The sequence below is a fragment of the Hyaena hyaena genome, unplaced genomic scaffold (genome assembly GCF_003009895.1).
Source record: "Hyaena hyaena isolate Hyena2069 unplaced genomic scaffold, ASM300989v1 scaffold_1746, whole genome shotgun sequence".
Lineage (NCBI taxonomy): Eukaryota > Metazoa > Chordata > Mammalia > Carnivora > Hyaenidae > Hyaena > Hyaena hyaena.
In genome coordinates, this window is record NW_024082381.1 from 96368 (window position 1) to 122885 (window position 26518).

Here is a 26518-nt window from a genome sequence, read left to right on the forward strand (position 1 = left end):
GACAAGTCAGGAAATTGTAATGCTTAGAAATTGTTATTCATTTTATTCTATGGCTTTTTAACCCACCTATTGTTGCAAATTTGTCTTGACATTTTGATCAAGTACATGGATTGGTTCCTTTTGAAAAGTTTTATTTTAAGCTCTAATTTCAGGGATGGCCAGGATTACTTTTTTTTTCCCCTTTGGTCCAAGATGTTTAGAGTTGAAGTCTGTTCTTTTGGACACAAATTTTACCAGATGATCCAGATCTTTGTAACCAACTGGCTCTATAATGTTCTTCATTAGAGAATCAATGTTGAGATTGCCACTTCCCATCTGGATGGGAAGAGTTTCCCATCCAGATTAGTAACAACTTTGCATTTTCAAAGACCAACTATAATGCATACCAAAAGCCATTATTTTGGGAAAATAATATGGAATGAGTAGAGAATTCTTTCTCAGAAATGAGAAATAAGAAAACATAGAATTTCATTTTTCTAAAATATAGCTCCAGATTTTATTAATAGTAATTTCAAATTAAATCCTTTCGTTGTCTATAAAGACAAATGAGAGGACCAAACAGCCACACTCAATGAGGAGTATGATGGACTCAAATATAGAAGCTCTTTTGGGGTGGAAAGAGGCAGGTCCACCTGGATCTAGTTTCATGTTAAAGACTTTATTTTTCTATTGTAATGTGTACCTATCAGTTTTGTATGAAGCAAGGTAATATTTACTCTATAGTACACGTAGACTAATTCTGTTGCCTTTTACTAAAAAGAAAGAATGTTTTGTTTTTGGTGAAGGGATGATATAGTGTGTGGTCATTTTTTTAAATGAGAATGGATAAGAGTAAATCTTTCACTGGTGAGTATATATCATATAATTCCTCTAGTGCTGATATAACAAATCCTGGAGAATTGTCCTTTGGAAAAAAAGTGGAATTTACAGCTAGGTAATTTGGACCTAACCTGTTGATTTGTTGAATCACCTTCAACAAATCGCTTAACCTCAGTTATAACACACCTTAAAATAGATAAAAGTCCCCATGTTTACAACAGTATCAGACTAGATTCTTATTGTAGAGAGTCCTCCAGGGAAAATTTGAGAGCATTACATAGAATGAAACTTTGGCCCAATAGTATTATTATATATATTAGAACTAAGTGAGCATGTTTAGTATTTATGATTCTCAACATTGTAGCAGCTCTGAATGATGGAAAACATTCATTTTTTCTCTAGACTTTTTTGAGTGCTGGAGAGGGTAGACCCCATAGAGAGAAATAAACAAGGCTTCTTAGCAGTCTTCCAGTTAAAGTAAAAAAGAATCACTTACGTGGTAATACATCAGTTTGTATCTCCAGTGAGGGATTCACAGATAGTAAAAAAAAAAAAAAGAAACTGTCATTTAAAATGTCTCTTTTCATGGGGACACATCCTGCTTTGGATGTGTCTGATTCTGGGATAAATGCCAGGGAATGGCACTGAGGTAGCACAGAACGTCACAGTATCAAACTCATCCACACTGGATGCCTAGTGTCAGATGCAGAGGAGACTAAGGGTTTCATCTAGCCCTTTGGAAAGATGATCATTTTTGAGAGGTGTAAAAATCTCTTTTTGCCTATTGTAAATCATTTATCTCTTAGATTCACAAATCGAGGCAAAATGGTAGGATTTTAGGTTGATGTTAGATTGGACATCAAATGGTCTGTGATCAGAAATGTATGATAACCTTGAGACCTAGGGCTGATCCTATACTGCTCCTGGAATTAGCCTGATGGTTGTTTTGGAAGCCTGGATGCAATTTCATCTCAGTCATGTGGAAGAAGCTTAGTTGTCATAGTGAAGACAACTGAAAACATTTCCAGGTTCTTGAGTCATTCCACAAATCTTTACTGTGCACTTACTTTGTGCCAGACACTGTGCCTGATTTGGGGATATCGTGGTCCAGAAGACAAATGCTTAAAGATACTGCTGCTGCAGTAGGCATCTGCCCTTCTGAGTAATTGTTGTTGTTGTTTTAAATAAACCCAGTTCATGTGAAATGTGAACATTCTTAATATTGGGCTTCATGTTACAACAAATATTGCAGTCTGAGATGGACCTAAAATATCAACTTATTTTATCCATTCAATAAGTATTCATTGAATTAAATTTTATTTTTAGCCCATTTGTAAGTAGTACTCACTTTCCCAGTAAGTTCACAATGAATTTGTCTTTGGATTAGTATCTGTAACTGCTCTCTGGAAAGGTTATTGCTGTAGTGAGACTGCTCCTGACACTTGTGACTGGTCTGAAGAATTTGATTTTCCTTGTTCTTCTGGTTTATTTATATCTTCCCTGGCATCCAATAGGTGATTGCAACCATGCATTGTTCCTTATTTTTTCCATACTCTATCCACCAGAGTCATCTTATTTTAGACAACAGACATTCATCAAATATTTATAGTGCACCTGAAGTGCTTTGCCCTGGGGAAATGCAGGGCCTGCCTACCTTCAAGGTACCTGCAATCTAACAAAGGGGCAGATAAGTAAACATTTATGATAGAGGATGAGAAATGGCACACCAGGTAATAAACATTAGATATTGAAGAAACACAGAAGAGGATCACTAATTCACTTGTAGGATCATTAGGATGGAAAGGATAAAACCTGCTTGTATTAGTTATCTATTACTGTGTAACAAATTTCCATAATACAAATGGCTGAAAACAACATAAGCATTTTATTTCTCATTGGATCAAGAATTTGGGAACATTTAGCTGGGCAGTTCTTGTTCAGGTATCTCTTATGAGGTGGTAGTTGAGAGGCCAGCCCAGGATGCTGTCATTTGAAGACTTGACTGGAGCTGGAGCATATGCTTTAAAGGCGGTTCACTCACATGGCATATACATCTATACTGTTGTTGGTGGGAGACCTCAGTTCCTTCCTGTGGAGGTCTTACTGCAAGACTGCTTGAGTATTTCCATAACAAAGAGTCTGGCTTCCCCCAGAGAGAGTGATCCAACTGAAACCAAGGCAGAAATCCTAATATCTTTTATGACCCAGCCTTAGAAGTAATGCACTTGCACTTTTATGGTATTCTACCAGTGTCACAGGTGGGACATGATACAGCTTAGGAAGGGGCTAACACAGTGTGAATACCAGTAGGTGAGGATTATTAGTTCCATCTTGAGGGCTGGCTACCATGCTAATATTCAAGGATGGTTGGCATCTGTGATTTGATGCTAGTCCCTGTGGTATTAACTCACTTAGGCTTTAGGAACCACCACTGATTCTGTGGGTCTTTGAATCACATATGTTATAAAGATATCTGTTAACAGTTACTCTTCCCAGCGTTGTGTGGAGTTACAACAAGATGTTAGCAAAACACTAGATACAGATGCTTCTTAATTCAGTGCCACTGATGAATTAATCCTAGTGGTGTTACTGACAGTTAATAGGTTTCAGGCAAAATCACAGAAAAAATGTATTTGCTGTTAAACATGGGGATTACAGAATAATTGTTCTAATAGCGTTGCTGAGACATTCTCAAGTGGGGCTTCAAGTGGCAGTCTTTCCCTGGAGGCTTGACAATTAGCCATTTGCATAGATTGGCCCTTATTGTTTGTAACTGTAATGTGAGTTTCAAGCATATTATGCAATGGGCCATTTAATACTCAATAATGTAAGCATCCTCCAGATCCTATTTTAGAAAAGTGATGAAGCAAGTAAGTATTTGGGACTTGAGGCCTGAAACCTTTCTTTTGTTGAGTAGGGAGAGTGGTTTTAATGATTAAAAGTTGATACTCAGATAATAGTATTTTGCTAACACTTTAACATTTCTGTGGTTGTATCAAAAAGTGGTTTAGAAAGAGGCTAGAAGTCTTAATTCTAATTAGCCCAAAAATCATGTCACATATCACCTAAACATATCACGTAAGTGCAATGTGCTTATTTGTATAAACTCCAGTACAAGATTCTGGATTGACTCCTTTAATACCCTTGTATGTAAAAATCATTGGGTTGCCACTATTCCAGTCCAATCACTTGCCTATTGGTATTAGGTATTAACTTAGCTTCAGATTAACATAGCTCAGACTTTGCTGCTTGTTGGGTTTTGGCATCTGCATTTATCCATGTGGTATCTGGGCCTTTTCTTCCAGATTGTCATTATGAATGAGTACTAAGTTGGTTATGATTATAGAGCATTTTCTGCTTATAGAGCATTTGTGCAACACAAATTGGTTGTTAGCCTTCCCATTTAAAGCAAGATTTCCTGCTTTATAGTCATTCTGACATCCTGAGTCCACAATTTCAGTACCAAGTACTTGCTACAGTCTAATGTACTTTTTATGGTATTTTCCATAGTTTGTCATTTGATGAAAGCAGAGTTGGATTCATGCACAAAGGTCCAAGATGCAGGGATTGTTGAGTATATATATTTAATCTTTTTCCTGTAAGTCATACTCTCTTTGTGTAGGCATCCCATCACTTATAGCCCCTTTGTATATACCTATAATAGTTTCTTCTTTATTTTATTTTTAACATGTGCCTTGTGTCACATGTTTATCAATTTAAACTTGTTGTATAATGTGGAAACATGTCGGGTTTCATCTTCTCGTAGTCCTCCCAATAACTTTCTTCCATTCTCTCATCGAAGACCATACTCCCTCCTCTTCGGGAGACTCCTCTTTTCTTATGTCATTTTTCTTGACTGTTATCATACCTGTTAGATATCTGTCTTAAGCTATTTTGGAAAAAGACATCCGATGGAAAATTGGGGTACATTTTCAGTATTGGGGACTCTGAAGACCCTGGGGTGCTGGAAGCTATGAAAGAGTAGGAATAGGGCATTATGAAAGTCAAAAAGCATGTAGGAAAGTTTTGGAACTTTGATATAGAACTATGCTGATAAGCTTCTAATACTCTTTCACACTCTTATGCTATGTATTCTCCCTTTCCCAGTTCCTCTGAATTGGTAATACCTCCTCCTCCTTTTACCCCTTACTCCTTTGTACATCCCCTGTACACTCTGAGATCCCTCAACCTTGAGGTAGTTTGACCCTATTAGGTATTTCCTTCAGTTTGCATTAGCCTAGCAGTGTAAGTCAGGAGGCCAAATTCTAATAGATAAGTTACTTAGCTTCCCTGGCCATATACAGATTACTTCTTCTGGAAAAAGAGAGGGGAACCACTAGGAGTATTTCATACAAATTATTCTGTTTCTCACTAGGAGATTCACTCTTAAATAGTTATGGGGCTTTTTCATATGCCTCACAAGTACCTGGGAAAGTCCCCAATTTACCTATTGAATGTTGCTCAACTAATGTATCATGACTGTCGTTAGACCTTTTTTTGCCTACAGCAGTCTTCCTTTTATCATTGCCACCTTCTTTTTTTTAACTTTACATTAAAAATTTTTTTTAATGTTTTATTTATTTCTAAGAGGGGGGGGCAGCGTGAGCAGGGGAGGGTGAGAGAGAGGGAGACACAGAATCTGAAGCAGATAGCCAACTTGTTTTCAAATTTTATTGAAGTTTTTAGTATATGCTATTCCACCTTTTCACCCCTACATCTTAGTTTTTTAATGCAAGGGGAAAATATCTTGAAATGATGTGGTTTGGAATCACTACCAATTCCCTTTATTTCCTTAGTTACATTCCAAACTGTCATGCCTCTGGTCTGAACTCACAAATTAGAGATAACTTCCCAGCTTTCATGAGTCCCATAAAGGGCCCATTCCATTATTACTTCAACACCTATCAGTAATTTTCTTATAGAAAATTGTGATAATTAGAGGTTCACAGCCCCATATTCATCATTGCTCCTTTCTACCTATAATTACACTTTTACATGAAGCTATTTTGATGCTTTTCACCTATTTTAGAGGAAGGGGCAGTGCAGTGTAGACATTGTTTTTGCAGTATGCAGACAAAATTTGAAACATGGCCTTGCGACTTCTTAGTGGTTGAATTATTTATTGTCTAAGTGTCTTTGTCTATAGATTGGGGATGATACTAATTAAATGGGGGTGATTAAATAAGAAAACGTTTATATACCCAATTCTTGAAATCTAGCAGATAGTCAACAAATATCAACTTCATTTCTCTCTCCTGTCTTCTTCCCAGATCAGACTCCTATCTCTTCTGCGGTCTTGTTCCATCTGTCCTGGAGCTTTAGGGTCCCCTGTCTCACCTATAAATTGATTCTTTCTTACTGGAAACCTCTCTCTCTACCTTGGGTTTTCCTTTAACTATTGCTCTAATTCTTTTTTCTTCATATCCTAGCTTACTGAAAAGGTTATCTAAACTTTGTCATCTCATTTATTACTGCTTGGACCAATGATCATTTGGCTTTTACCTTCATCTGACCATTGAAATTGCTTGCACCAAGTTTCCAGTACCTGCTGAATTATTAAATATAATGGGTAGTTTTTAGTTCTTACCTTCTTTGATCTACTTTTAGCATATTGTAACATTGGTCATTCTTTAAAAATCTTTCCTATTTTAGATTCGTCTCTATTCCTCTGAATGCTGCCATATTCTCCTTGTAAACTTTCTCTTACTGTTTACCACTTTAACATTGGTATGTTAGTCTCTGCTCTTTTCTCCTCTCCCACTCTCTGTAATGCACTTCTCTGGGGGTATTTTCTTCCTACCCAGCACTGCAGAACACAAAGCAAATGTGGAATGTCTACCAAGACAGACAAAAGAGTAGAACAAACTATGATTACTTAAAATTGTATGTAATGAATCTCAAAGACATTGTTTTGAACAGAAGAAGCCAGACACACACAAAGAAAACTAAACACTGTATGATTCTATTTATCATATGGAGTTTGTTAGTGGGAAGAATTAATATAAGGTGGCAGAAATCAGAGCAGTGGTTACCTATGGAATATGAAGATTGACCAGAACAGTTCCCTGGGAACTTTCTGGAGTTGGTGAACATGTTCAATATTTTGACTGGGGTGTTGGTTTCATGGTTCTATAGATTTTAAATACTTTTAAATGTTTATTTATTTGGAGAGAGAGAGAGAGTACGTATGGGTGGGGTAGAGGAAGAGAGAGAGGTGGGGGCAGAGAGAGAAGCCCAAGAAGGCTCTGTGCTATCAGAGCCTGATATAGGGCTCTATCTAACAAACCATGGGATCATGACCAGAACTGAAATCAAGTCACATGCTTAACTTACTGAGCCACCCAGGCACCCTCTATACATTAAAAAAATATTTTTTTGAAATGTGTACTTGAGATCTGAGCATTTCATTGTACATAATATTTACCTCAATAAAGAAAAGGTCTTTGAGAGAGAGAGATATGGTGGTAGAAAGCAAATGTTAGGAAACAAGTACTGTCTACTCCATAATCTCTCCTCCCTCTCATAGGAATTTCAAGTGTTCTGTATTGAGCAGGATGGTCTGCTTCATCTGAAGCTACTTTTGTCTAAGATAATAAATTTTATAGTTTAGAAGGTTGGCCAGCAGGGTATGACCTAACTGAAAAAGAAGAAAGGAAAGACACCTCCATATGTTAGTCCTAAACTGGGACTGACCCTCAGATGTTTAGTTGCATGAAGGGAAAAATATTTTCAGGCTTTATGTGCAGTGCAAGAACTGAATGAATGGAACTGTGTACTTGAAGTACTTGGTTTTTGTATTTCAGATTTTTTCAACATAATAGGGGTAGAAGAGGGTTGGAAAGGGAAATCTGCCAACCTGCCAAATTCCATAAACACAATTATTTGAGGAAATTCTAGTAAAAATGCATTAAAACTATGAGTACATTTAGTGACGTTTATAATTATGCAAATGAGCTTTGATGTAAACCAGGAACAGTAAATACATCCTTCCCAAGTGGGAAAAATTAATTTGCCTCTTTAAGTAATCAAAACATAATTTCCAAAACTCAAGCTATCTAAAATGTGTGCATTGATTTAGTGTACTTAGTTCAAGTTTGAGGTAATGAGACAAAGCATGTTGACTGGTTCTGATGGGTTTTCTCCCTTTAATTGATGCATAATTTACAGATTTCCAAGTGACCTACCATACTGTCCAGATCTCTGTTTTTTTCTGGAGAGAAGAGCCTTTTTTGAATAACACTTTCCTTCACATTCAAAAGTGATGAATGGTTACATAGAATGACTTGTATCTTTTAAAAGAGATAAAATTATATATTGTGAATGTGAACAATTCAGCATATTTATGTTTTCTGAAAGAAGATGTTTCATTTTATTCACATTTCATACAGTAGTTCGATTCATTTATATTTTCTGGAGCCACTCTTTGTTATTATGTTAGTTAGCAGAATTTAGAGCTATTTTTTTTTCTGTGCAAGGTGCTATAAAGATAGTTCAGGAAAATGAAGACTGAGAAACAATTTTTTAGTTCAGTCCTTTTTCCCCTTTATTCTAGGTGTGTTGTTGAAAGATTTGTATCTAAGTTAAACTTTGTTCCTTGCTAGGTTTTTGTGTCATCATAATATTACCTCACTACACTCTATTTAAGGCAACATCTTCTGTTGCCATGGGAATGAATTCAAAGTCACAGATTTGGCATTCTGACTCCATTTCTTTCCCAAGCAGGGAAGGTATATGTGCTGAGAAACTAAGCCTGTCTTTAAGCATAAACCCACATGGTAATCTCTAAAAGTAGAAGGCAAATATGATAGATATAGAGGCCTTAAATAGCTAGTTCATGATAAATCTTTATAATATACAAGGTTTCTCTTATGATTAATACCAAATAAACAGTAAGCAATATTAGGAGTTTTACTTGTTAAGAATTGATTTTATAAAGCCATTTCATGTCAGTTAGCATGCTTAGTGTTGACTCCAAATAAATGCTGTGTGTCTCTCTTCTTTATTTGCCATGACTTTAGACATGTATTCATGAAAATTAATGTATCATATATAGTTGTTGGGCTGTGTTGCTTTTGGGCATTTTCTCTTAGTCTCTGACTTTGTCCTAATGCACATTTTATTTGTGTGTGTGTGTGTGTGTTTGTGTACCTGAAAAAAATAAATTGATTACATAATATCCTCAGTATTTTATCCACCTCCCCCCTTCCATCCCTTCTGCCTTCTCTTCCAGCCATCCTTCTGGAAGAAATTTAGTGAGTAAATATGAGGAATTGATGTGATCATCACCACTATTAGTCTTAATGAGCTTTTGGCTTTGTCCTTCCTCATGCTGTTCTACAGTTCCATAGAGCTGGTGTTGTGCATACAGATGGGCACTTGGCTAGCAGAAATACACTTTATTTCCATGTATACACATTGTACACAGAGACATGGTTCACAGTCTCTTCCTTGTCACAGGAAATGTCATGTAACATATTAATCATAAGCATCCGAAAAATTGGATCCGATCTTTTTAATATCCTATTTGCTGTTGCGATGGAAATATTTCCTAACAAAAATATTCAAGTCTGCCAAACCAATGTAGTGATCTCCAGCGTAACATACTGCTTTCCAAGTATTCTACAATTTTATGATACTAAAGTCATGTAGCCAGACTTGGCCACCAGGCTTGTTCCAAAATGTTGAATCCTTAGCAAAAATGTTTTTATACCAATTCCCATTCCCTTGCCCAGACTCCGAAATCTGTGAAGTGTCCAAATTCATTATTAATTTTTAATACCTCTCATTGAGTACTCTAATATAGAACTGTGTTAAAGCTTCTCATCTCTTTAGTATATTTTGTTTTGATTCATTGTCTTTTGTTTATTTTGTTTTATGCAAATTATTCTGAGAGAAGGGTAAGGACAAAAGTAAGTATTCATATTTACAGTCTTCTTACCACTGTTTGTATTTTCTTAGGGCAGTGAGTCAGTGTTTGTGGGGATGGCATGTTTTTGTTTTGTTCGGTGGATTTTTTTTTTTGTCATGCATGTGTAAGACATTGATTTATGGTGCTGATGCCTGTTACTCCTCTTTTGTTCTTAATGTTCTGAATCCTAATTTAAATATAATTTTCTCCATCTTATTATGAATACAGTTGTAAGTTAAAGCAACAAAAACCACATAAAATTCCTGGAATCAAAATGGTGGTGTTTATAGGAAGGAGATATGTGAATTTCTAAGTGTCTTGGGGACTGAGGTGAAAGAAAACTAAAGAATGGAGGGAAGGTGAAAGGAAAAGGTAAACTATTTTTTGGGGGATTAAAGTTTTATCATTTTGCTTCACTATCAGGGTTTATTATAAATATAGGCAGAGGTATATATTAAAATGTGCTATTTGCCCACTGAAAAAGTAGAGGTGCTGTTCCAACTTTACCACTGAGCTGAAAATTTTGGGAAAGCCTAAGAGTTATTATTTTGGTCTCAGACAACTTTGGGGTATTGCAGTGTTTCCATGAGAATGGATATTTGTTGCATTTATTTAGAATTATTCATTGGAATAGTTCAGGAATATGCAGCTTGATGAAAAAAAGGAGAGACACAGAGGGTTGGCAGGTGCAGGTGGGATGTCTATAGCTGGGGACAGGCTAAGGCACTCACAACTATTGTTGTCAACAAAGATGAGGGACATGGATAGGAACAATGACAAACTGTCTTAATTATGATTTTGTCTCAGGCTAATTATTCATTAGTTTTTACTCTTTTATATATCTTGTATAGGATAGCTCCGTTAGTCCATGTCGGATAGGGTGACACCAAGTTTTTCTGACATCATTTTTTAAAGGGTAGAGATACATTGTAAACATCTATAAAATTTTCAGTTTTAAAATTACCATTTGTTAATTGATTGAAACCTTCCTTGAAATTAACTGTTTTTGGTCTTTATCAATTCCTGTGATGTTTATTACTTATCAAGTGAAGTTTTATCTCATTTATCCACAAATTACTTAGTTCTGTGCCAAAGGAAAATTCTTGGTTTTAGTGTTCAATGTAATGGACCTATGTTCAACTTCCCTATACTTGTTGGTAATATTAACAAGTTGATAAAGTAATATGATTATTGATACTTAGACAACAAAGAAAACATGGAATTCCCAGTTTTCTGTGAGGGTAGGAGGCTACCCTCACAATTAGGGAGACAGCATCTAGTAATAAAATGCTTGTAAGGCATTGTATACTGAGAACAAATCAGTGGTACAGAGAATTACTGTAATAAATTCAGGAAGAGAGAAATCATGTTGAATTAGGTAGATAAAGAAGGAGTCATGAAAAAGTCAGGCCTGGGTTTACCTAAAATGTGCTTCTGACAATGTTAGAAATAAATGCTTTCATCTCAGCACGGTATACTAACTCTTCTCTAAGATGCAGTTGAGTTACACCCTTTCCTCTTGCCCAGATAATTTCCTTCATCCTGAGAACATATTTAACTCAAATATCTCTTCAGATGTTATCTTTCCTGACTGGAACTCAGTTTTCAAGTCTTTTATCAGTCTTTTCATCTCTTCAGTCATTTCAGTTACCTTTAGTTGGACTTTCTTCCTCTTGGTATTTTTTGAAGTATGGTGTCAACAGACATGCACAGAACATTTTATTTGAGTTGTGTTTTTTTTTTTTTTTTTTTTTAGTATAGGAGAGCATGATGTGTTCTGTTTTATTTCAAATACTCCTCTTTGATTACATATTGAACTTTGATGTCTTTTTTTTTATAAAGAGAAATATTGGGTTTGCTCTCAGGATCTTTCCTGGGACTGATACTTTTATCTCAGAGTGTGCCATCTTTTAAATATAGTTTCAATTTGGCTTCTTATTTTTTAAGTTTCAAAGTAGTTCAGTATCATCAGAAATCTTTGACATTCCTTTGTACACACTATTTTGAGATTATTTATAATATAAGACCAGTTTCAGGATTCATTCTTGAAGACTTTATTGTTTATGCTTTTTTCCCCCCTATCTAAAGAAATACTCCTGTGTTTAGCCAAAGCAAGAAAGGTAACCCTTTATCTTCTTCTTCTCTTCAGTTCTGTATCCGTGACAAGTCAGTTCCTCCCTTCCACCTTTCACTCAAAATTAGTTTAAAAGTATCTTTTGGTGTAGAACTTTGTCTAAGCTATTTTGAAAATCAGCATCTGACATGGTACACTGCATTTAATAGTAAAGTTATAATCAATATGAATAGTACTTAAGCCTGGCTGGAGAGAGATCTTTCAGAATCTCTCAAGCTAAGGGGTCCTTTTCATTAGGATAAGAGCTGGGATAATATAAAATAAGTCAGTGTTCTAACTTGATAGTCTGTAAAATTTGATTGATCAGGGCACCTGTCTTCCATACTTGCAATTGGGATAGAAAATAGACAAAAAGAATGCTGAATACAAAAAAATGAGCTAAAAGAAAGGTAGAACCTTCTCAGACACTGATGGGTAAGTATTATACACTTACATATACATAAGTAAGGGCCTGAAGATATAATAAAAGATAAGCAAAATTTATAAATATATAGCATTTATCTAGTATTTTAAAAAGTAATATATATTTATCTTTATTCCTGTTGATTATCTAGTCTATTAATTTTGAAGCCAGTAACTGAGTCATTTTTTAAAAGGGATTAGAAAGTTGAAAATTCAAGTCGCATATGAACATATTCTAAATGAACCCATTTGCCATCCCCTATACAGTAAGGCCAGTGTGAAAATGAGGATTAAGTAGGAGGACTGAACAGTGGAGAGTGTGTAATATCAAACTTGTTGAGAAAACCTGTCTATAATTATTATGTGTATCATTTACCAATATTTACTCTGTTTTCAAATGCTACTCTTTGATATATATATTGGTGACTTTGTGCTCATCACTCATTTAAAAGTGCTATTGCTGTGTTTAATAATAAATTCTTAATCTTTGAGCCTAAAGTGTTGCTTTTCATTCTCATCTCACTTGCTCTCTTTGTAGCCTGCATTAATGCAGTCTAATTTGGCCCAAGACTGTGTAGATGTAAGAGTTAGAATAATGTCCATTCTTATGGAACCCAAGAATGTCTAGAATTTCATCAAAACAATTTTGGGAGTAGTTCTTTCTCTGTGCTCTGTTGAACAATTCTTGATTGCCTGTGGTATCGACTATTTTCCTTCTTTCCTGCTAAAGCTCAGAAATGGGCAGTTATGTTACAGATGCTGGAGGAGGATAGAAACAATCTGCTGCTGTCGGGGCGCCTGAGTGGCTCAGTAGGTTAAGCGTCTGACTTCGGCTCAGGTCATGATCTCACAGTTTGTGGGTTCGAGCCCCATGTCAGGCTTTGTGCTGACAGCCAGCTCAGAGCCTGGAGCCTGCTTCGGATTCTGTGTCTCCCTCTCTCTCTGACCCTCCACTGCTCATGCTCTGTGTGACTCTCTCTCTCTCAGAAATAAATAAAACATTAAAAAAAAAAGAAAAGAAACAATCTGCTGCTTGCCAAAGAGGCCACTGCTTCAGCCTGCTCTTTCCCAACGTCCAATGTCATGGACGCTGGTAACTCGATGCTGGCAACTGTTGTTGCCAAAGCAGCTTGTGTTTTTGGTCCCTCTGTAAGTTGTTGACATCAGTTTCATTTAATTATTTAGATTTTCAAATATTTATGAAAATTATTGTGAAACTGGGCATAAATCCTTGGGGACTCAATCTGGGGCAATCCTGAGTCATTAAAAAAAATAACATCTTTATTGAGATATAATTCACATACCACACGTTTCTTTCATTTAAAATGTACCATTCAGTGGTTTTTAGTATTTTCAGAGTTGTACAACTATTACCACAATCAATTTTAGATCATTTCAGCATGCCAAAATGAAACCCTGTACCTATTAGTCATTACTTCCCATTTATTCTCAATTCCCAGCTCTACACAACCACTAATTTACCTTTTGTCTCTGTAATTAGCCTGTTTTGGACATTTGATATAAATGGAACCATTCAGCATGTGTTCTATTGTACTGGTGTTTTTCATTTAGAATAATGTTTTCAAGATTTGTCTGTGTTGTAGCATGGATTAACACTTCACTCCTTTTTCTTGCTTAATAATATTCCTTGTATGGATATACCACTTTTCATTCATTCATCCATAAGTTGATGAACATTTTGGTTGTTTTCACTTTTTGGTTATTATGAATAATGTTGATATAAACATTTGTATGCAGGTTATGTGGGGCATATGTTTTATTTATTTATTTTTTTAAACTTCAAAAATGTTTTATTTATTTATTTATTTATTTATTTTACAAATAGTTTATTGTCAAGTTGGTTTCCATACAACACCCAGTGCTCATCCCCACAAGTGCCCTCCTCCATGCCCATCTCCCCCCTTTCCTCCCACACCCATCAGTCTTCAATTTGTTCTCAGCATTCAAGAGTCTCCCATGGTTTGCCTCTCTCCCTCTCCCCTACCATTTCCCCCCTTCTTCTCCCCCATGGTGCTCCATTAAGTTCCTCCTAATCCTTCTATATGTGCAAACATATGATATTTCTCCTTCTCTGCCTGACTTATTTCGCTCAGCATAGCACCCTCAAGGTCCATCCATGTTGCTACACATGGCCAGATTTCATTGTTTCTCATTGCCATGTAGTATTCCATTGTATAGATAAACCACATCTTCTCAATCCATTTGTCTGTTGATGGACACTTAGGCTCTTTCCATGTTTTAGCTATTGTGGAGAGTGCTGCTATGAACATTGGGGTACATGTGCTCCTATGCATCAGCATTCCTATATCCCTTAGTCAAATTCCTAGCAGTGCTATTGCTGGGTCATAGGGGAGTTCTAGTGTTAATTTTTTGAGGAACCTCCACACTGTTTTCCAGAGGGGCTGCACCAGTTTACATTCCCACCAACTGTAGGAGGGTGACCATTTCTCCACATCCTCGCCAGCATCTAGAGTCCTCTGATTTGCTCATTTTAGCTACTCTGACTGGTGTGAGGTGGTATCTCTGTGGTTTTGATCTGCATTTCCCTGATGATGAGGGATCCTGAGCATCTTTTTCATGTGTCGGTTGTCCATCTGGATGTCCTCTTTGGAGAAGTGTCTGTTCATGTCTTCTGCCCATTTCTTCACTGGGTTGTTTGTTTTTCGGGTGTGGAATTTGGTGAGTTCCTTATAGATTTTGGATATTAACCCTTTGATATGTCGTTTGCAACTATCTTTTCCCATTCCATTGTTTGCCGATTAGTTTCGTGGATTTTTTCCTTTGCTGTGCAGAAGCTTTTAATCTTGATGAGGTCCCAATCGTTTATTTTTGCTCTTGATTCCTTTGCAGCAAACACTTCCAGACACTTCTTGGTTAAAGATGTTGTTTATTGCTCCCTGCACCACTTTTTATTTTTTTGTTTCAAGATTTTTTAAATGTTACATGTTTATTTATTTTTTATTTTTTACAAATAGTTTATTGTCAAATTAGTTTCCACATAACACCCAGTGCTCATCCCCACAAGTGCCCTCCTCCATGCCCATCCCCCCTCCCCTCCACATCCATCAGTCCTCAGTTTTTGTCAGCATTCAAGAGTCTCTCATGGTTTGCCTCTCTCCCTTTCTCCCACCATTTCCCCTCTTCTTCTCCCGCACGGTCCTCCGCCAAGTTCCTCCTAATCCTCCTATACGTGCAAACATATGATATTTGTCCTTCTCTGCCTGACTTATTTCGCTCAGCATAACACCCTCAAGGTCCATCCATGTTGCTACACATGGCCAGATTTCATTGTTTCTCATGGCCATGTAGTATTCCATGGTATAGATAAACCACATCTTCTTGATCCATTCGTCCGTTGATGGACACTTAGGCTCTTTCCATGTTTTAGCTATTGTGGAGAGTGCTGCTATGAACATTGGGGTACATGTGCTCCTATGCATCAGCATTTCTGCTCCCTGCACCACTTTTGTACACTGATCATTTTTCCCCCTGATTCTGTAGTCTTTGATTCTCAGTTTACCTTAGCTCCTTTCTCACTATGAACACAATTTCATTTCACTTCCTGATTTGTGTGTTGGCTTCCAAATCTGTAATTGCAGTCCAGACTGAGCTCCAGACCCGTGTTTCCTGGATGCCAAGGGTTGAAATCAAGCTCATCACAAATAAAACTGAACTTAGTGTCTCTTCTCCAGATAACCTGCTCTGACTCTTGAATTCCCTGTTTTAATTAATGTCAACACTATGTATGTATTTCTTAGTTGGAAATCCTAGAGTCGTAGGCTCCTCTCTGCCTCACCCCTAGTCAACAAGTTCTATAGATTCTTTCCTAGGACTCTAATATCTGTTCCCTTTTGTTCCTTTTCTGTCTTAGTTATGACTTGATCATTCTCATCTTCATTTTGCATTGGCCTACGTAATTTTTTCTCATTCTAGTTTTACTCCTTCCAACAATTCTTCATGCTAAGTCTAGTTTGTCTTAACAAAAATCTTATAAAATTATCCCTTCTTACCATGCATCCCAAACTTTTATGGCTCTTACTGCCTCGGAGGTACAGTTCATATTGTTTTGCAATGTTGAAAGCAGTAACCAGTCAGGCCTCTTCTTACCTTTCCAGCCATTTCCTGCCACTTCCCCCCCTAATCTATAAGCTCTGGTTATTTTAAACTATTATTATTATTTTTTGTAATAAATTGTTTTCCTATTGTGCTTCCAGTCTGTTTGTTTGTTTGTTTGTTTTTTGCATATGCTGTTCCCGCTATCTAAACTGTTTTGAATACTTCAAGATGAAGTGTCATTTCTTCTAATGCTTTGCCCAACTTTCCCAGGCGATTAATTGCTCTCTTTGGGCACTTGCCCTGACTACTTACTAATGTTATGGCACTTACCCCATTGAATAATAATTGTTTGCTCATTCCTAAAGGATAAACATAAATCAGTTTTGAATCAGTATCCATTTAAGTATATGAACAGTAATGATTCACTTAATTATTGAATGAATAATGAATTCTTTGTCCTTTTTCTACTCTTTAGTTTATGAGAAAACTATTTTTTATGGAAAAAAAAAGGAAAATTCAGATTCAAGGGAATGACAATTTATAGATTTCTACTCAAAGAAATATGGTCTAGCTGGATTTTTTTTCTCTTAAACAATGTGGGGTTTGGGTTCTTTCTCTTCTTTACCCTTTCTTTTCCTTTCCTTTTTTCATCTTCTTTCTCCGTCCCTCTTTCTTTCTCGATAAAATCTACAGTTTAACGTAAGACACAAGCTGACAAAATAAAACTATTTTAGAGCTATATATGAAAATTTATTGCAGTTTTCAGAAGCCCACCATGAGATGAAATTCTGCCTCAGACATTATATATGGGTAGTTTCATGACTTTTTCCTTTGTGCTGTTTAAAAGCATCATTTAAAGAGGTTCTTTAGTTTCTTGATTTAGCACTGACCATGATTTCTGAATGAGTTCTCTATGATCTGTATGTCTGAAACTCAATGAGTCTTGTAAGCCCATGGAAATCTTGAGTCATCTTCCTTACATTTGTCATTGAGATGGAAGTAGGTTGTAAAGATGGGGCATGGTACTGACAATAGTAACTATAACTTAACTCTTCATGGCAAAATAGGATGAAAAGTAATTGAATACAACTAAGTATATTTAGAAATTATTCTAAGATGCTAATTTCCATACTTTGATTAACTACAGTTTATATTTTTTTCTAGTGTTTGAGTTCAGGGCATTTTATGCCTATGAAGAAATAATGATATAATAATTTTATTGTTTGATTCATGTAATATTTAGCAAATACCAGGCTCATAATGAGTAGTAAATTTCCCTAAAGGAAGGAGACAGTTATTTAAGTATTCTGAATGTTTTGAAGGTAGTTTTATTAGATGAATTTTCTCTTACATGTTGCCTAAAATTCTACTCTTAACTCTGACCATAGAATAAAATAAGATAAACTTGATCTTTAATCATAAATTATATTATGTGTCTGAACTATACCAGGCTTTGTGGTGGGAGTAAGAAAGAGTAAATGATCCTAAAGAATTCATATACCAGAGGGTATGGAGAGAACATTAAGCAAATGAATTATAGCATAGAGTGGTATAATAAAAAAAGTATAATAAAATATATAAAAAAGAGCCACTAGATAGGGTGATAGGACCTGGAGATGAGAAATCCTTTACAAAGATGGATTTTTTTGAGGTGGATGTTGAAGGATGAATATGAGTTTGTCAGGGCAAAAAAGAGACAGATTATTTCATGCAGAGAGAATAGCTTGCTTATATGCTTGGATTTATCTTGGGGTGATGTTTTCATGAAATGAAGAGATTGTAGTAGAAGAAGCTTGCAAACTCTAAACTGCTTCAGTGACTTCTTGTTTGTTGGAACAGATATAAATACTCCCAACAGGAATGTAAAAATATTCTTTTTAATTGTCCCAGAAAATGTATATCCATTAGTGATTCTGCCTGTTTCTTACTGTAGTCCCTTAGCTAGCATGACATGGTCTCCATAATGTATTCTACATGTGGCTGAGAACTTTCTTGACAAATCTAATGCAATTCTGAGTCTTCCCTTACTTTACTTCCAGCACCCAGCCCTTGCCCATCAAAGTTCCTGAATTGTTTTAAGATATGTATACTTTCCAATATGAAGTTCTGTGAAGCAGAGACTATGTGCTTTCTATTCCTGTCATTTATAGTGCTCAACAAAGAGCAGTTAGCAGTAGGAAATGTATAAATTCTTGAGAATGCTTTTGTAGCTCTAAATAATTTTTTATAGATTTTATATCCATATTAATTTTTATTTAGTTTGATTTTCAAGGGCATTTTATAGGGAAAAGTCATGATGCCTATGTTTGAGACGTATTTCTGCTGTTCATTTATTGTATATACAATTAAATGTGATGGAATGGACTAAGTGATATATAAGAATCCTTTCTAATTCAAACATTCTTCTGGAATAGGGGAGAGGAATTCTGGATGATTTTGATATGGATACATAATTATATACTCTGCTCCCTAACTTCCATGCTCCCCTCTCCCCAACTGCCAGGTGGGATCATTCCTATATTCACTTTTGTGACTGATTTTTAAAAAAATATAATTTATTGTCAAAGTGGTTTTCATACAATACCCAATGCTCATCCCAACAAGTGCCCTCCTCAATGCCCATCACCCACTTACTCCTCTCCCCCAGACCCCATAAACCCTGTTTGTTCTCAGTCTTTAAGAGTCTCTTATGGTTTGCCTCCATCCCTCTCTCTAACTTTTCCCCCCTTACCCTCCCCCATGGTTTTCTGTTAAGTTTCTTAAGATCCACATGAGTGAAAACATATGGTGTCTGCTTTCTCTGCCTGACTTATTTCATTTAGCACAATACCCTCCAGTTCCATCCAGGTTGCTACACATGGCCAGATTTCATTCTTTCTCATTGCCGTGTAGTATTCCATTATATATATAAACCACATCTTCTTTATCCATTTGTCCATTGATGGGCATTTAGGCTCTTTCCATGATTGGGTTACTGTTGAAAGTGCTGCTATAAACATTGGGGTACATGTGACCCTGTGCATCAGCACTCCTGTATCCCTTGGGTAAATTCCTACCAGTGATATTACTGGGTCATAGGGGAGTTCTAGTGTTAATTTTTTGAGGAACCTCCACACTGTTTTCTGGAATGGCTGTACCAGTTTTTATTCCTACCAACAGTGGAAGAGGGTGCCCATTTCTCCACATCCTCGCCAGCATCTATAGTCTCCTGATTTGTTTATTTTAGCCACTCTGACTGGCATGAGGTGGTATCTTGGTATGGTTTTGATTTGTATTTCCCTGATGATCAGTGGTGCTGAGATCGTTTCATGTGTCTGTTGGCCATCTGGATGTCTTTGGAAAAGTGCCTATTCATGTCTTCTGCCCATTTCTTCACTGGATTATTTGTTTTATGAGTGTGGACTTTGGTGAGTTCCTTATAGATATTGGATACTAGCCCTTTATCTGATATGTCATTTGCAACTATGTTTTCCCATTCTGTTGGTTGCCTTTTAATTTTATTGATTGTTTTCTTTGCTGTGCAGAAGTGCAGAAGCTTTTTATCTTGATGAGGTCCCAATAGTTTATTTTTACCTTTGATTCCCTTGCCTTTGGAAATGCCTTGAGCAAGAAATTGCTGTGGCTGAGGTCAAAGAGGTTATTGCCTGCTTTGTTCTCAGGGTTTTGATGGCTTCCTGTCTCACATTCAGATCCTTCATCCATTTTCAGTTTATTTTTGTGTATAGTGTAAGAAAGTAGTCTAATTTCATTCTTCTGCTCGATGCTGTCCAGTTCTCCCAGCACTATCTGTTAAAGAGGCTGTCTTTTTTCTCTTGGATACTCTTTCCCACTTTGTCAAAGATTAGTTGGCTATACATTTGTAGGTCCATTTCTGGGTTCTCTATTCCATTGGTCTATGTGTCAGTTTTTGTGCCAATACCATACTGTCTTGATGATTACAGCTTTGTAGTAGAGACTAAAGTCTGAGATTGTGATGCCTCTTACTTTGGTTTTCTTCTTCAATGTTACTTTGGCTATTCTGGGTCTTTTGTGGTTCCATACAAATTTTAGGATAGTTTGTTCTAGTTTTGAGAAGTATGCTTATGCAATTTTGATTGGGATTGCATTGAATGTGTAGATTGCTTTGGGTAGTAATGACATTTTAACTATATTTATTCTTACAATCTATAAGCATGAAATATTTTTTCATTTCTTTGTGTCTTCTTCAATTTTCTTTATAAGTTTTCTATAGTTCTCATCATACATCTCTTTTACATCTTTGGTTAGGCTTATTCCTAAGTACTTTATGGTTTTTTGTGCAATTGTGAATGGGATCAGCTACTTATTTCTCTTTCTTTTGCCTCATTATTGGTATATAAAATTGCAACCAATATCTGTACATCGATTTTGTACCCTGTGAATTTGCTGAATTCATGTATCAGTTCTAGCAGACTTTTGGTGTAGTCTGTCAGGTTTTCCATATAGAGTATCATGTCGTTTGCGAAGAGTGGAAGTTTAACTTCATCTTTGCCAATTCTGATGCCTTTTACTTCATTTTGTTCTCTGACTGCTGACGCTAGGACTTACAGCACTGTGTTAAACAATACAGCACTGTGTTAAACAATAGTGGTGAGAATGGTCATCCCTGTTGTGTTCCTGATCTCAGCGGGAATCTTTTAGTTTTTCCCCATTGAGAATGATATTAGCTGTTGCCTTTTCATAAATGGCTTTTATGGTGTTTAAGTATGTTCCTTCTATCCTGACTTTCTCGAGGGTCTTTATTAAGAATGCTGCTGTATCTTGTCAAATGCTTTATCTGCATATATTAACAGGTTCATATGATTCTTATCTTTTCATTTGTTAATGTGATGTATCACATTGATTGATTTGTGAATATTGAACCGTCCCTGTAACCCAGAAATGAATCCCACTTGATCATGCTGTATAATTCTTTTTATATGTTGTTGAATTCAATTTGCTAGTCTCTTGTTGAGAATTTTTGCATCAGTATTCATCAGGGATATGGCCTGTAATTCTCTTTTTTTGCTGGGTCTCTGTCTGGTTTGAGAATCAAAGTGATGCTGGCTTCATAGAATGGGTCTGGAAGTTTTCCTTCCGTTTCTAATTTTTGGAACACCTTAAGAAGGACAGGTATTAACTCTGTTTTAAATGTCTGGTAGAATTCCCCAGGGAAGCCATCTGGTCCAGGACTCTTATTTGTTGGGAGATTTTTGATAACTGATTCATTTCTTTGCTAGTTATATGTTCAAATTATCTGTGTCTTCCTGTTTGAGTTTTGGTAGTGAGTGTGTGTTTAGGAATTTGACCATTTCTTCTAAGTTGTCCAGTTTGTTGGCATATGATTTTTCCTAGTATTCCCTGATAATTGCTTGTATTTCTGATGGATTGGTTGTAATAAATCTGTTTTCATTCATCATTTTATCTATTTGGGTCCTCTGTTTTCTTTTTGAGAAGCCTGGCTAGAGGTTTATCAATTTTGTTTATTTTTTCAAAAAACCAACTCATGGGTTCATTGATCTGTTCTACTGGGTTTTTTTTTTTTATTCTATACTGTTTATTTCTGCCCTGATGTTTATTATTTCTCTTCTGCTGCTGGGTTTGGGGTGTCTTTGCTGTTCTGCTCCTAGTTCCTTTAGGTGTGCTGTTAGGTTTTGTGTTTGTGATTTTTCTTGTTTTTTTGATATAGGTCTGAATTGCAATGTATTTTCCTCTTAGGACTCCCTTTGCTGCATTCCAAAGGGTTTGGATTATTGTGTTTTCATTTTCATTTGTTTTCATATATTTTTAAATTTTTTCTCTACTTCCCTGGCTGACCCATTCATTCTTCAGGAGGATGTTCTTCAACCTCCATGCTTTTGGAGGCTGTCCAGAGTTTTTCCTGTGGTTGGTTTCAAGTTTCATAGCATTGTGATCTGAAAGTGTGCACGGATTGATCTCAATTATTTTATATTTATTGAGGGCTGTTTTGTGACCCAATATGTGATCTGTCTTGGAGAATGTACAATGTGCACTCGAAAAGAAAGTGAAATACATTGCTTTGGGATGTAGAGTTCTAAATATATCTGTCAAGCCCATCTGGTCCAATGTGTCATTCAAAGTCATTGTTTATTTAGAGATTTTCTATTTGATCTATCCATTTATGTAAGTGGAATATTAAAGTTCCCTGCAATTAGCACATTCTTATCAATAAGATTGCTTATGTTTGTGATTAATTGTTTATATAAATTTAGGTGCTACTGAATTTGGTGCGTAGACATTTATAATTGTTATCTCTTCCTGATGGATAGACTCTGTAATTATTACATAATGCCCTTCTTCTTGTCTTGTTACAACCTTTACTTTAAAGTCTAGTTTGTCTGATATAAGTATGGCTACTGCAGCTTTCTTTTAACTTCAAGTAGCATGATAGATATTTCTCCATCCCCTCACTTTCAGTCTGAAGGTGTCCTCACGTCTAAAATGAGTCTCTTGTAGACAGCATATAGATGGATCTTGTTTTTTTTTTTTTTTTTTTTTTTTTTTTTTTTTTTTTTTTTTTTTTTTTTTTTTTTAATCCATTCTGATACCCTAAGTCTTTTGATTGGAGCATTTAGTCCATTTACATTCAGTGTTATTGAAAAATATTGGTTTAGAGTCGTCCTGTTATCTGTACATTTCATGCTTGTAGTGATATCTCTGGTACCTTGTGTTCCTTGCAACATTTCTCTCATAAAGTCCCCCTTAGGATTTCTTGTAGGGCTGCTTTAGTGGTGATGAATTCCTTCAGTTTTTGTTTGTTTGGGAAAACCTTTATCTCTCCTTCTATTCTGAATGACAGGCTTGCTGAATAAAGGATTATTGGCTGCATATTTTTCCTGTTCATCACATTGAAGATTTCCTGCCATTCCTTTCTGGCCTGCCAAGTTTCAGTAGATAGGTCTGGTACTACCCTTATGTGTCTCCCTTTGTGTGTTAAGCCCCATTTATCCCTAGCTCCTTTCAGAATTCTCTTTGTCCTTGTATTTTGCCAGTTTCATACAATATGTTGTGCAGAAGATTGATTCAAGTTATGTCTCTTTGCCTCTTGGATTTCAATGTCTGTTTCTTTCCCCAGATTGGGGAAATTCTCAGCTATGATTGTTCAAGTATCCCTTCAGCCTTTTTCTCTCTCTTCTTCTTCTGGAATTCCTGGGATATGGATATTATTCTATTTGTTTGCATCACTCAGTTTTCGAATTCTCTTTTTGTGCTCCTGGATCAATTTATCTCTCTTTTTCTTGACTTCTTCGTTTTCCATAATTTTGTCTTCTAATTCACCTATTCCCTCTGCCTCTTCAGTCCGTGCTGCGGCTGACTGTATTTTATTTTGCACCTCATTTATAGCATTTTAAAATTCATCATGACTATTTTTAAGAGCCTTGATCTCTACACCAGTGGAGTCTCTGATGTCTTCTATGCTTTTTTCAAGCCCAGAAATTAATTTTATGACTATTATTGTAAATTCTTGTTCAGTTATGTTGCTTATATCTGTTTTGATCAATTCTTTATCTGTGACTCCTTCCTGGAATTTCCTTTGAGGAGAATTGTTATGTTTCATCATTTTGGCTAGTTTTCTGTCCCTTGTAAGTTTTAAAAGTTTGTTAGGTCCTCTGCACCTGAGGGTACTGTTATATTACAAGGGGTTCATACACTGTCCAGGGACTGGCTGTTCAGGAGGTGTTTTTTGGAGAGTGTTGCTCTGTGTTCCTGTGACTTTGGTTATTTTATTTCCCTACTCATAGTGATGTTTTGATCCTCCACCAGGTGTATTTTTTTTGTTTCTTGAAGTAGCCCTGGAAACCCAAACAAACAAAGAAGAAACAAAAACATGCAGATGCACGAACAAATGAAACAAACAAGCAAACAGACAAAAACAACCCCCCCCTCAAACAAAAGACAATCTAAAAGCATAAAAACAAAAACACCTGCTATAAGTAAAGAACAGGGTGGAGGCAGTGCTGTTGGAGGAGCATATACAAAGAGAGAAATGACAGGGGTAGAGAGAAAGAAAATGAACATTGACTGGGCAGAGAGACTAAAAGGCTTAATCCAGAGGGAGAGAATGGAGAATAAGGAAGGAGGCAAGGAAAAAGAAACAAAGAAAAAGTTAGTCAAAGAATCTATATGGCCTGATTATTCCAGAGAGAGAGAAACGAAAGAAGGAGGTGTATAACATGCATCAAGAGAATGGGTTAAATAGGTCTATTTAAGCAAACCAATAACCAAAGTAACCAGCCTAGAGGAGGAAAGAGATAAGAAGGAGAAAAGGGAGAATATATCTAAATAACAAGAATTGACCGAGAGTTAATCTAGGCAGTGCTGCAGTACTGGTCTGGAGGAGGGGGCCGTCTGGTTCACAGCATCTATCCAGCTCCTGTAGATAAGGGGCTATCTAGCACAGAGGGGTGTGGTTTGGTGTAGGCGGGTCCTGCCTCCGCTCTGTGCCCTGTGGACCAATTCCTGAGGCCCAGCCTTGGTGGTTGTGGGGAGAAAAATGACGACCCCTCAGTCCTTGTCTTCACAGACCAGGTGTCTCACATCACTCTTTTGGGGGTCTGTCCTCACTGTGCTGTGGGTGCAGATTAGGTGGGCTGTCTGACTCCACCATCGCCTATGTCCCACACTTAGCTGTGTTTTAAACTCCCACTTTGTGCACATTAATGTTGCCTCTCGATATGCGCTCCTGCGGCTGTGCTGCAGCCCTTCAGAGCAGGGGACCGGTTCCTCCTACTGCTCACTGTGCCCCTGCCGTAGCACCGAACCCTGAGGTGACTCCCCTCTTCCCCAGGAGTGTGAACAGAGCAACCGGCCCCAGTCCGAAGAAAGCCTTGCAATTAGAGATGGGATCAGAGATTTTTCTCTTGTCCAGATATAGACCTACACTTCCCAAGCTGTTCTTTCTCTTACCTTTGTCTCTCTGCAGAAGGGAACCCCTCCCCTCTGTGCCTCCACAGCCCATTTTATGTCCTCCAGTTCGCAATCATGCACCTATTGTCCATCTGGTTTTCCTGCCTGCTTTCTGATAGACTCCTTTCCTTCCACTCTTAGGGTTCAGAGTCCTTTGACTTCAGCCCTTCTTTGTTTGAGAGTCACAGGATGTACAGATCCCCCTACTTCTCTGCCATGTTGGCCCCTCTCTGATTAATTTTCCACTATTTGTAATGATCTCAAAGAATACTATATAATTCTCAAATAAAAATTATAATTAACTTATTTAGATCTTTTGAAAAATATAGATCTTCTGTAGTACACTCTATCCATGTAAGATCCATAAAAGAGATACGTTAGGCAAAATTGGGAAATTGGTACTCTAAGTATAAGAAAGCAATAGATGCCTAAAGAAGAAAATTTTGAAGTAAGATGTATGTTGCTAGTGCCCGTTTTGATTTTGATTTTTGTTACCTATCATTGTATAACAAACCACTCCAAACTTGGGTACTTAAAATGAACAACTGTTATTTATTCAGCCTTCATTTTTGCAGGGTTATGTTTGTTCCACAAAGTCAGCTGGGATAACTTGATGGGATACTAGAGGATCTCTTCCAAGAGGACTTACATACATGGCTTTGACTAAGTTGGAGGGGAGCTCATATGGGTCTCAAGACCAGGCATCTGGATTCCTTTTCATGTTGGCCTTTCTGTTGGGTATTTGGACTTCCTCATGAAATGTGGGCTTAGTTCCAAGATTGAGTATCCTAAGAGCAGAAAGTGGAAGCTGCCAATTTTTTTTAAAACCTGGGTGTGGAAACTGGCAGTGGATTGCTTCTGATGTATTCTATTGGTCCATCAGTCAGAATCCAGATTTGAGGGGAGGGGGAACATTAACCCCATCTCTAGATGGGAGGATATCAAGTAATTTGAAGGAATGTTTTAAGACTGCTACATGTTTCTTCAGTGAAAATAACCTTGTTTTTATTGTGATACTTATTTTCATTGTAGAAAATGTCAAACAATACAGAAAAAATTTCTAGGGGTCATTTGACTTGCAATTTAATTTGGAAAAACTCTTGGTCTCCTTTAGTTAACACTATCCTGTGTCTAGTCATCTGTCTGGTCATATCTACCATGCAGTGTGAGTTAGCTAACCACCCATTTGTGATTTATAAAGAAAATATTTATTTTTGAGATTTAGTATGTTAATCCTTTGTTTCCATTAAGTG